The following is a 12495-nucleotide window of genomic DNA, read 5'->3' on the forward strand; positions in this document are numbered from 1 at the left end:
GACAGCTGGGTAGGATGCTCCTTTGGACAGGTACAGAAAGGGCTGCCACCTGCTGGGCATTATCTTCAGGTGAGTGGAAGGAGCCACTTCCAGCAGTGGGTGTTTGAGGATGTTCTCCTGGATGGGGCTGGGAAAGGAAAATAAATCTTGGGGCCCCCAAATCACTAAGCTAAAGGGAAAAGTCAAGTGGGAACTGCTTAAGGCAAACTTGCCTCCCATTCTATTCAATGTCACCCCTCTGCTCACTGAGATACATGCATATCTGATTGCCTCTTTTGGAATGGCCAATCAGAAACTCAGACGAATGTGACCATCTGTCTCTCACCTACCTGTGACCTGAAAGCCCCCTCCATGCTCCGATTTGTCCTGCCTTTCTGGACAGAACTAATGTACATCTTACATATATTGATTGATATCTCATGGCTCCCTGAAATGTATAAAACCAAGCTGTGCCCCAACCACCTTGGGCACATGTCATCAGAACCTCCTGAGGCTGTCACCGGCACACGTCCTCAACCTTGGCAAAATCAACTTCCTAAATTAACTGAGACCTGTCTCAGATATTTGAGGTTCACAGGGCCGGCCCAGCAAAGTCATACGGCTGTAACATCCCACCATCATCAGAAGCCACAGGCTCTGGAGGACACACCACCTCCGATAGCCACTTACTCAGGGATCAAACAGGGCAAATGCACAAAGACACACTGGCAAACACACACACCTCCTGAGAGGGACCTCACACATCTGGAGCACACAGCGACACACCGGTGTGCCCGACAGTCCCAGGAAACTTCCTTCCTGGGGTCTCACTGTCACTGCAGTTCATCCCCAAGGAAGACATCCCCACGCAGGAGGAGCAGAGGGGTTTGACACTGAGAGTTATTGGGGAGGTGTCTGTGGATACCAGCAGCTGCTTCTCGTTTTTCAACTCTGGGGTATTTTTAAAACCCACATTTTCAGTGATGAACCTGCCTCTGACATGTGCCTCTGGAATAATGTGAACCTGCCAGATGGGTTCATTGAGGCTCTCTGGATTTAAGTCTTAGGGGTTCTGAGGCTACAGAATTTTGCTAATGGAGCCTCTGCTGGCTGCCCCTGCTCAACCCCATGATCCTTAACTTGGGTTCAGGCTTAGCTTCCTGGGGAAGCCGGGGCAGCATCATCAGAGGGAACCCAGCAGGCTGGCCCTGAAGATCCCGGGAGATGCTGACTCTGAAAGGGCCAGACCTCCTCCTCAGCTCTGGGAGAGCGAGCGCTTAACTTCCCCTGACCTCCTGGGATATTGGCTTTGACCTCAGCAGATGGCATTGCTGCAGCTCGGTGGATAGATACACAAGTCCAGAGCACGCGCCCATGGCTGGGTGGATTGGGAGGGGGCCACCTGCCCTCTGACTTCTCTCTGGCACGGGTGCACACAGAGGGGGCCAGTGAGGGGGCACTGAGGACAGCACTCCCAACAAAAGCCATGCAAAGCGGGGATCACTGGTCCCCAGAGAAAACTGAGGGCCAGAGAGATTCTGTGGCTCGTCTAAGGCCACCTGGCTAGGAAGAGACTATGCTGGGATTTGAACTCAGTTCTGTGTGGCTCCGAAGTCCACATTTTAGTGTGGACAGTAGAGAGTGGGCTGCCCATGCTCATGCCCCAACAGTGCTGCCTGAATTCCTTAACCCTTCTGGGCCTTGCTTTTCTCAATTGAGCAATCAAGTAAAGGAATAACACTTACCTGATAGGACTTCAGTGCACGTGCGCAGAACAGCCCTAGAGTGGCGTTTGTGCCTAGCAGGTAGTGAGCGCTCACTGACCTCCCCTTTCTACTCATAGAGAAAGCTCACAGCCCTCGGTAATGGGGGGCCTATCAGAGCCCACCCAGCTGTTCCCACACCGCCCACCTCCCAGACTCACTGACCCTCTCCATGTTCCTCCACTTTCTCTTCCTGCAGCTGCTTGGAAGCTCTTTCCCAGCTCTCCCCTTCTCGCTCTCTCCCCACCTTCCCATCTCTGATAAATGTCACCTGTGCAGTGAGGCCCTTTGTGGGGCTCCTTTCGAAAATGGCAACCCTGCCTCACCTGTGCTCTCTAAACCCTGACCCTGCTTGACCTTTCTAGCATCTTCACCAAGCAGCCTCCTCCATTTTCTACTCCTACAGCATATGTATTGTTCATTTTGCTCTGTGGAATACTTGCTCCTAAGAAACAGGATTGATTTTTGTCTTTCTTTCTAGCTGTATCCCCAGAGGTTCTCAACAGCAGGCTACTTTGCCTCCCAGGGGATTTTTGGCAATCTCTGGAGACATTTTTGGTTGTCAGAATGGGTGGGGGTGGCCAGCCGTGGTGGCTCATGCCTGTAATCCCAGCACTTTGGGATCCTCGGGTAGATCACGAGATCAGGAGATCGAGACCACCTTGGCCAACATGGGAAAACCCCATCTCTACTAAAAATATAAAAATTTGCTGGGCGTGGTGGCACATGCCTGTAATCCCAGCTTCTCAGGGGGCTGAGGCAGGAGGTTCACTTGAACCCGGGAGGTGCAGGTTGCAGTGAGCCAGTATCGCGCCACTGCACTCCAGCCTGGGTGACAGAGTGAGACTCTGTCTCAAAAAAAAAAAAAAAAAAAAAAAAAATGGGTGAGGGACTGGGGTGCTACTGGCATCTCATGGATAGAGACCAGCACTGTTACAGAGCATCCTACACTGCCCAGGACAGCCTCCCCTGCACCAAACAGAAGAACAAGGCAGCCCCAAATGCCAATAATACTCCAGTCATATCTCCATTACTTAGAACAGCAGCCAGCACATGCATAGCAGGTGCTCAATAAACGCTCATTATGGAAGACTGAGGACCTGCTATCCTCATTGTTGTCATTGTTATTATTTAAGAACAGATGTGGTCGAGAATCATCCTTAAGGATGGTCCCTTGGGTGCTCATGGCCAATAGGTCATACTGTTGACTTAAAACATCTTTCTTTTGGTCCAGGCTCTGCCCCCTGGAGCATCCAGAAAAGGCAGCAAACTGCTCATTGCTGGGGCTTCACCAGCCAGGACCAGTCCACATCATCAAGCCCCCTGGGAGCCCAGGTGATGCCAGCTTTCTCCTCCCCAGAAGGAGCCTGGCCGTGGGCTGCCGTGAGCAGGGACTCTCAGTTCTCACCCCTCCGTCCCCCCTTCCGCTTGCTCCCACACTGGAAAACTCAGGACCTTGTGCCCAACTGAGAAAGGAATCACTTCCACAGGCCTTTTCAGGGTGATCCCAGCCGAACTCTGCTCTCCCCAGGCCACTCTCAGCCTAGGAGACTCTTGGGTCTGAGTGAATTATTCCATTTTTGCTTCTTTCAAGAAAGGGCAAGGGGAGTGACAGGGGAATTTTCAGGGAGGCACAGCCAGGCAGGGGATACTCTGTCATTTTGCTGACCTAACAAATTATCATTGACAATTTTAAACAGCCAGCGTGACCAGGCCAGCCTCTCCTAATGCAGAGGGCACCACCCACAGAACACACGAAACCCCACGTGGAGTGTTCTGAGCGGCGGGTAGAGCAGCAAGAAAAGAAAGGATGCTTTTGCATCAGGGACTATTTCACCTCTCGAACAGGCTGCCGGAGCCCCACCCAGCCACAGGCCTGGCACCCACCCTGTATTCACACCGAGAATTCCCACTTGATATTCACAACTTTCTCTGCCTGAGGCCGACCCCTTCCCCCTCGCCCCAAGCCTCTCCTTCTCCCTGGGGCCTTCTTGAGCTTAGAGCTAGGCCTGTCTCTGCGGAACTGTGAGGCTGGCAAAGTACAATCTTCTCTCTCCTACACTCCCCAAGCTTCTCTTTCCCTCCTCTCTGTTCTGCCTGCTCTTTCTCTCCTCTCCAAGGTCCTGAAAGCTTCTAAACAAGTCATTCATGCTAAGGATTGGTAACTGACATAAGACTATGAACCACAGGAATAAGTCTCTAATGGTGGGATATTAAGCATCAGATGGCTAGGTTTGGGGGAACAGGATGATATTTGGTGGGCAGGGGCTGTCCTGGTGCCCCTGAAGTCTCAAGTAGCTAGTCTCAATTCTGCCAGGGAGTAGGACTGACCCAAAACTCAGAATAAGATGACAGAGCAGGCACGTGCCAAGTGTCAATGAGCCAGAAGGCTGTGTGGGGTGGGCCCAGGACACCAATGGCTCGGGGCAGAAGCTGGGGATAGAAGTGCCAGCTCCCTGCAGAGGCAGAGCTTGCTGGAGACTGGGTTACATCCTCCATCCTCACTTTTTGGGAATCCAAGCTCAATCTCTGAGCTATCCTGGTACTAAAATTCACACCACTTCCCCCACCTCTAAGGATGGCATGAGGGATCCTAGCTACACAGCCACTTCCCTCCAGTCCAATGTCAGAGAGTCAGGCTGGGGGCTAGAGAAAGCAGAGGCCACAACACCAGCCCTGAACCACCTCCAGTAAAATGGACACTGTCATTCGTGACCTTACTTGATTCTCAAAACACCCTGCCAGACCCATCTTACAGATGAGGAAGCTGAGCCTCCAAGCATTCTGTAAGTTGGCCAATGTCACACAGTCAGGGACCTAGCAGGGTTTGGAGCTCACGTTTTCCACAACAACCTAAGGCCAGTCTCTTCCAGACAAGCGTGAACAATTCAGCCAGTCTTCCCCTGCACCAAGTCACAGAGCCCCAGCTGACGAGCCTGAGAATGGCTGAGCTCCCTCAAGCCTGCTGTTGGCTTGTGGGGCCTGGGGTGCAGCCAGCCAGGATGCTGGGGTTCTCACATCACCAACAGCCTCAGCTGCAGCAGGGCCACCTCCCTATCTTCCGCTGAACTGGACTACCCAGCCCCTCAGCACATCCACTGCCTTCCACATGACAAGAGGGAGGAGGTTTGGGGGTGGGGAGGTCTCAGGCACAAGCACAGATTTCACCCTGTTAGGCACCCTGGGGACCTGGCCCTGAGATGAGGTGTGCCCCAGCTACCTCCAGGGGCTGCGTTAGCAGAGAAGTGAGGCAAAGCTAGGGCTTCTCAGGCAGGCAGGAGACTTCGGCATGAGGGGCTGGCTACAGGGTCTGCAAAGAGGTGCCACCAACCTGCCACTGAGATGCCTGTGGTCCTGAGATACTCTGAAACCAGGACATCAGAGCCAATCGAAGTCCCACACCCACACCCAGGCAATCCCGGCTGTTAATGGATCAAGACTTGAGGTTTGTGGAAATGAGGGGAATGGGTGTGAGGTGGCCGGGAGGGGAAGCCCCATCTTGTGTTCCCCAGGATGGATGTGGAGCAGAAGCCAGCCTCGGTGACAGCTTGTATGTGACATCTGTCAAACTGAGATAGCTCCCACTTGGGGATCCTGTCCTGGGTCCTGCTCTAACCCAGTCACTGATAATCCAGTACGAAGTGGGTGAATCCTTCCTTTCTGGGAACAAGGGCTTCCTCAACCACCGATGTGCCTGGCAGGTACCGGAGGCAGACCCGGGGCAGCCCTGGAGAAGCTTGTCAGAATATGAGCTTCTTTCCTCCCCAGCCAGGCTCCCGGAATTATTTCTCAAATCATTTTCGGTCCTAGGAAGTGATAATTTGATTTCACTTTAACATTTTTAACAAGCTGCACCTTCATCAACTGCCAAATTAGGATGAGAGCAGAGATCGGGTAATCACAATGAGAGGCTTTGGAGTGACTGGGGAAATCCAAATTTGGGGTGTGCCTGGGGGGTTGACACCTCACGCCCAGCACCTGCGGTGGAGTCCCCATCGCACCACCCTGATCACCCCCGCGAGTCCATCTCTGCTCAGTGGCTCCTGGCAGGGACACCTCTTCCTATCAACCCTCCTCACAGGCAGGAGAAGGAAGCCCCGGGTCCCACAAGCTGGACAAATGAGGCCACCCTGCAGGCTGTGATAAGCGGGGAGTTGGACCCACATAGGCCGACAGCCCAGCTCAACAGGTGGTGGTGGGCTTATCCCTTCCTGCATTATCCAGATAATTCTGCCAGCCCCATTCAAGTCCGTCGTGGAAAAGTCTGCCCTCAGCTTTGGCGTGGGTAAACTGCCTAGAAGCGACTGCAAAGAGGGGGCGTCATTATCTCCCCCGACACATCCTTGGGACAGACAGATGGACAGATAGACACACGCACACGCGCATACACACGCCCGCGCTCCCCACCACACTGTCCCAGGGTGCGCGATCGCTGGGGCTCTCCGGCCTCTGCCCCTGGCTGGGCCGTCATGGGGGCGCAGCCCGGCGCCGCGGCCCAGCACCGGTGGGAGACCGTCCCCCAGGGACCCCCGAGGATGGAAGAGGTGGTCTCTCCGGGTCTTTCCGGCTCTTACCTCGCTGGAGCGGCCGCAACCCCCGACCCGGGTCCAATGTCCCTCGCCGGCTGGGCGCGAGGGGCGGGAGGTACCGCGCTAGGCTGCCCGGGACGCCCGCCCCGTCCAGTCAGCCGGAATCACTCGGCGCCAGTGACCGTGGCCGCCGCCGCCGCAGCTCGCGCCCCGGACCCCGAGAGGGAGGGGCGGGCAGGGGGCGGGGCCGAGGGCGGGGCCTCCCCACCTCGGCGCTGCCAGCTGCGGGCGGGGTTTGGGACCGGTCAGATGCGGTCTCCCAGCCTGGTAGGTGAGCACCTCTGGGGTGAGCACCCTCGTGGGAGTGACAGGTGAAGAGTTGGGGGCTGGCGTGGGAGAGGAGAGGCTTTCAGAGTTCGCATAGGGCTGGGAGGCCCTGCCTGGAGTCAGACTCACCTTCAAATTCCAGCAGCTGGGGCTGCAGCCTCTGCTGTTGCTGCTGCTTTTAAATAAGGATGATGATGATGATGATGATGACGATGATAGAACAACAATGCCAGCTAGTATTTATTGAGCACTTACTAGTGTAAGCGTTCAATGAGCTTCACATGTATTAAGTCATTTAATTCTCACACAAATCCCACTTTACAGATGAGAAGACTGAGGCACAGGGCGCTTAAGTGAGGAGTCTGAGGACACACAGCTGGAAAATGGCAGAGCCAGGATTGCAGCTCAGGCCTGTCTAGGTGCAGAATCTGAGGCTTTAAAGCCCCACTATGCTTTTGTACTGTGTGGCCTTAAGCAAAGTGTTTGTCCCTTTTAACTGTAAAATGGAAATATATGTCCAATAAATGGTGGCAACTAACATTAAAACATTTCTTCCTTTCTTAGGTTCTATGTCTCCTTTAGTCTCTGGGTCCTGGACACCCAATAGGTGCTCAATAGATGTTTGTTAATCTATGACTAATTTGAAAGTGGCAGCTGGAGCCAGTGTGGTCAGCCAGGTTGGAAGGGGGACCCAAGGGCTAACTCTTCCTGGCCTGCATAGCCACACATCTTTATTGCTTTGAAATGACAGCCTGACCAATATCTTTGTCCGGCACACTGGTGCAGATGCTCACAGACCAGCAGCTTTCCCTCAAAGGCCTGTAAAATCCCTGCAGACCAAGAGGGGGTCAGAGATGTGGCATGTGGAAATATTTGGGGGCAAAGTTGGTTGCTAAATAATGAGACATCAGCAGTGAACATATTAGTTTAAAACTATAGGGCAGAAACCCTCATAGAAGCGTCTATGTTGCTGAGGTCTCCTGACATGGGAGGACTTTGTCACATGTGAATGGGACCAGGTAGAGTTGGGACAACTGAAGGTTTTTAGAAAGGATACACCACGTGTCTATTCACAGCATTTTAGGCCTATGCAGTTTTCTGCTTTTTCTCTTTTCCCACCTACCCCAAGAGTGTTCTTCTCTATCCCCCAGAATACCCTGATGGAAATCCAAGAATGGATTTCTTCTTCGTCTCTGGTCCCAGGAGCCTCTTGCACAGCTCTCACCAGTAGGACAATGATGAATTTACTGTCAATCTCCCTAACTATGCTGGGAGCCCCTTAAAAGGAGAAAGTCTGATGCACAGTAGGCACATAGTATTTGCTGAATGAATGACTGGAAGTTGGACACATCTCCCCAAGACTAAAGCTGTCAAGGAGAAAACCACCAAAGAAAACCTCAGAGGGAGCTGGATCAATGAAATGAAAAGACGAAAAAGGGCAAAGCACCCAGGAGATGTGCCTTTTGCAAAGTCTGCAGGTCATTTTCCCAGCAAAGCCCAGAGAGCCCGGCCTGAGATCCATGCCCTGTGGGTCACCTCTGCGGGCCGTCACCATGTCCTCCAGCCATTGAAGAGTAAGTGTATGGAGTGGGGGTGAGCAGACTGCCTGGTGTTGGGTGTGAGGAAAGGGGTGGGTGGAAGAGGGAATGTCCTCCTTTGTGGGCTAATTGAACAATCCCAGAATGTCCACTTGCCCCCTAGATAGGCCCCCTTTTTGATCTGTGTGACCCTATTCTCTGGATCATCTTGCAATGCTTATGGAGAAATAACAGATCAATTGGTTGCAGAAAACACCCTTTAAAAGGGAAGCTAGTGGCCGGGCGCGGTGGCTCACACCTGTGATCCCAGCACTTAGGGAGGCCAAGGCAGGCAGATCACAAGGTCGGGAGATCAAGACCACCCTGGCTAACATGGTGAAACCCCATCTCTACTAAAAAACACACACAAAAAATTAGCCGGGCAAGGTGGCAGGCACCTGTAGTCCCAGCTACTCGGGAGGCTGAGGCAGGAGAATGGCGTGAACCTGGGAGGCAGAGCTTGCAGTGAGCTGAGATTGCATCACTGCACTCCAGCCTGGGCGACAGAGCAAGACTCCATCTCAAAAAAAAAAAGGGGGGGGGGGGAAGATAGTGTCCAAGGGTGCTCACAGCCTCCTCCCCAGTCATTCTGCCCAAGGCAAGTGGGGAAGTCCCCAAAACATGGGTAGTTGAAAAACAGCAATTTGGATCTGATGGAATGAGGTCTTCAACCTGGCTCTTTCCCTAACTAGCTGTGTGACCTTGGACAAGTTACTTAACCTCTCTGAGCTTTGGTTCACTTCTCCATAACCAAAGCTGGCTTCATGGTTCTCAAAGCCTTGCTCTTAGGAAAGCTCTATGCCTGGTTTGATGATCTGATTTTGCCATCTCAAAATTCTTAATCAGTTTTCAGCAAGGGGCTATATGTTAATTGTTGCACCAGACCCCACAAAATTATGTCTCTGGTGCTGGTGATAACGCCAACCTCGCTGGTTTGCGAAAGTGAGATCATGTTTGCACAAGGGTCTGACACATTGGGAGCTCTCAGCCAAAGTTAGTTTCTCTTCCTCTGATCTGGCCGTAAATGATAAATAGAAATTCACCAGGTAGACAGAGGGTTGGGAAGGGAGTTTCAGGCAAAGGGGTCATCCTAGGCGAAGGCCTGAGAATATCAAATTACATTCAGGGAAAGGCAAATGGTCTGAGGTAGGGTGGGCATGGGAAATGGAGGGAGACAAAACTGAAGAGACAATTGGGGCCAGAGTGGGAGAGGCCTCCCAGTTCTTGTAAGGAGCTTGGCCCTCAGGTCTGTGATCAGGAAGCCCGGGAGTGAAGGTGGGTGAGCAACACCAACGTCTGTGTCCCACGATTGGGCCATGGACAGGTTCAGATAATGAGACAGGCAGCGGGTGACGTGGGCGGGAGCACTGCTCGGAGGCTGCCAACACGGCGCATTTGAAAGGCTCACTGTAGACATAATGGGAAAATGCTGTAGGTGTAAAAGCCAACAGCTGTGCTTGGGGATTTGGGGACTCCAGGCCTGATGAATAATGGAGCAGCCCTTCCTCCCTGGGTCTCTTTTTCTATCCTTTTAATAATTCATGGATTCCCCATTGGTTGGGGAGTTTCATAAAACCTCAGCTCTCTCTCTGAATCCTGGGCCAGTCTGAACAAATCTGATGGCTTCACTCATTAGATCTTAATGAGAAACACACATCCATGTGCACATTCTTTGCAGCATGTGCCTGTGTAGATGACAAGGAAGAGGCCCAGTTATGTCTGGGAGGAGGAAATGTCTTCCAGCCAGGCAGCCTCCTTCTGGTCCCTTGGGGGTGGAGGTGGTGACATGTGTCACTTCCAGGTGGAAGCTTTTGGAGTCACTGAGTGCTTTGCCATGCTCATCTCTCTGCCTTTGGGATTGTGGAGACAGGTGTCAAGATGGCACTCTGTCACTCTGAACTCCCACGTGATGACAAGGAGTAGAGATTCCTTACTGACCTCTGGCAGCCACACAGCATGAGCTGTGTATATCTTCTAGTACACACGAACTGGTTTATTTAAGCAAACAGGTTTTGCTCCTACTGTAGAGCAGAGATGGAACTCCAAGCTCCAGATCTAAGTGGTCATCAACACTGATGTGGGACGGTCAATACCAGACTGATCAATACCAGACCGATCAAGGCACCTTCAATCATGTTGGGGATGGAGGAGACCAGAGCTTCTCAGCAGATCCAGGTCAAGTTTGAAATGAGCAGTATCTGAAAATGTGCAGTGTGCATACGTGTGTATGTCAGGAGGTCGAAGGAGAGGGAAGAGGGCCCCATGAAGTTGGGAGGGGGTTTAGGCAGAAAAACCTGGTCAAGGCCAGAGCAAGAAGAATTGAGCTCACTGTGGAGCTGCCCCTATAAAGGGTTGGCTAATAATAATAATATTAATCCCCACTACAGCTAATATCAATAACATGCCATGCACTCTGCTAAGTGCTTACCATGTGTTAAGACATTTAATTTTCACAATAGCCCTCTGAGCTAGGATAATTGCTAGCCCCTATTTCCAGATAAGGCTATGGAGGATTAAAGAGGTAATTTGCCCTATATATGGCCAAATTCTAGTGCTCAAACGAGAATGGCATATTGAGGCTCCATCCACATCAGCATCACCCATGCCGTGAGTGGGCACAACAGCTGGAATCTTTAGGCCAGCTGTCAGGGCTTAAGCATGCAAAAGTTGGTCTCAGCAGGGGACCCAGGGAGCTGTGTCAGAGCCATGTAGCCTGGATGCCTGAGCAAACAGGGAAAGCGGAGGTGACAGTCGCTGGCAAGGAGGCCCAAGGAATACTGTGCTTCAGGAAGCAAGAGGCTGATTGTCCATTCTGCTTCACGCAGGAGGCTGGGCCACCAAATGGCACTTCCAGTCCGAGCTGGTTGGTGGGGACCTAGAAGGTGGGGCTGTGCTTTTGGGTGTGTTAAGCCTCCAGATGAGATTGTTCACTCACGTGCTCCTCCTTGCTCATGGACTCAGTCCTGTGTTTCCCTCTTTTTCTCCTGGACTTGACTTTGCGTGTAGGGGTGGGGGTGGAGTCTGCAGGGACATTGGCCCTACCTCTCCCTTCCCCCCTCGCTCAGCCCTCGCCACATCCCTCCTTTTTCCACCACCTCTCAGTTCAGTCTGAGCTGTTCCCCACAGCCCCTCCCAGCTAGCGTCCCTCTCCTCTCCACAGCCCACTAAGGGCCTTATCAGGGCTCAAATGTGGCTTCCTAAGAACCACATCTCTTCCTCATTGAGAGTGTGCCGTCTCCTGTTCCGGATGCATCCGAGTGTGAAGCCTGGGAGAGTTCACACAGCCATCCGCGTCCCTCCCGGATCACCGAGCAGCCGCTCGGATTCCCACTGGCTGTTCTCCCAGCTGCCCTCCCGGCTCCCCTAAGACCAGCTGTTCGTCCTCTGCTCTCATCATTTTTCCCCTTAGTAACTGGATGATTGCTTATAAAACAGTTCCAAGGGCAGGGCGCCCATCAGCAAAATGAAGACTCTTCTCCATTTTGACTGCTAAGAAAGTTACAGGGTGGTAAAGGAAACGACACCCAATAAAAGCCCCAGATGGAGCAGAATACATCAGGAACAGGGAGGAAAAAACCTTGGCGGGGAAGGTCTGAAGGCGGCTCAGAAAGCTACGCTTAAATGGGTCAGCACCTGGACAGCTCCCTGCAGGGCTAAGGCACCAGGTGGTTGGGGGAGAATCTTTGTAAGAGGCGATTACAGCATTGTAAGACCCGGACTTTTCCTTGCTCTTTACTGGACCCCATAAAACTCCAGTGACTCGTGCCCATGGGCCTCAGGGAGATAAAATCTCATCTGATCCGTTCATCTGTGCGGATGTCAGCACGGATTCACATGGGCTATGGTGTTACACACGAGCGGCTCCTTAGAGAACTTTGGGACGCTCAGCCCGTGAGAAGTGTGGCTGCTGTGGCCGCCAGCTCAGCAGGTTTCTGGATGGTTCCAAGGGAAGGGAGGTCAAATAGCTGCCGCCTTCCGCAGGGCACACTGCACAGGACAGACCTCAGTGGCATGGTGTGGGGAAGGCCCCCAAAACAAAGCCAAGGGCCCTGGAAGGTAGGGACGGGGATAGGAGTGAGGAGAAAGGGAAGCCAGGAAATGAGAGCATTTCCACGTGTTTCAGAACAAAGAAAGCAGGACCAGGCTCATGCCACCTCCCTAATTTCCTGGCTCCTGGTATGACAGAAAATAACATCTTAAATAGCCATTTCCTAGCTTTGACGTTAATGGGGAAAAAAAAAGCTTTGAAAGAGTGGTTTTCTAGGCAGGCAGCATCTGGGAAGGAAGCAGTGTATGTCACCGAGGTGCCAGTCAGTAGGG

General features: G+C 52.7%; 1 protein-coding gene across 1 annotated transcript in view; it reads right to left on the reverse strand.

The window, feature by feature from the left end:
* CACNG5 (calcium voltage-gated channel auxiliary subunit gamma 5) overlaps positions 1 to 6448 on the reverse strand; it is a 51077-nt gene extending 44629 nt beyond the window's left edge. Inside the window, exon 1 of the mRNA XM_003268662.3 lies at positions 6317 to 6448. The gene's annotated coding sequence lies outside the window, so the exon portion shown is untranslated. The remainder of the gene's footprint in view (positions 1 to 6316) is intronic.
* Between the last annotated feature and the right edge of the window lie 6047 nt (positions 6449 to 12495).

This window comes from Nomascus leucogenys, chromosome 14 (genome assembly GCF_006542625.1).
Source record: "Nomascus leucogenys isolate Asia chromosome 14, Asia_NLE_v1, whole genome shotgun sequence".
In the NCBI taxonomy this organism is placed as follows: domain Eukaryota; kingdom Metazoa; phylum Chordata; class Mammalia; order Primates; family Hylobatidae; genus Nomascus; species Nomascus leucogenys.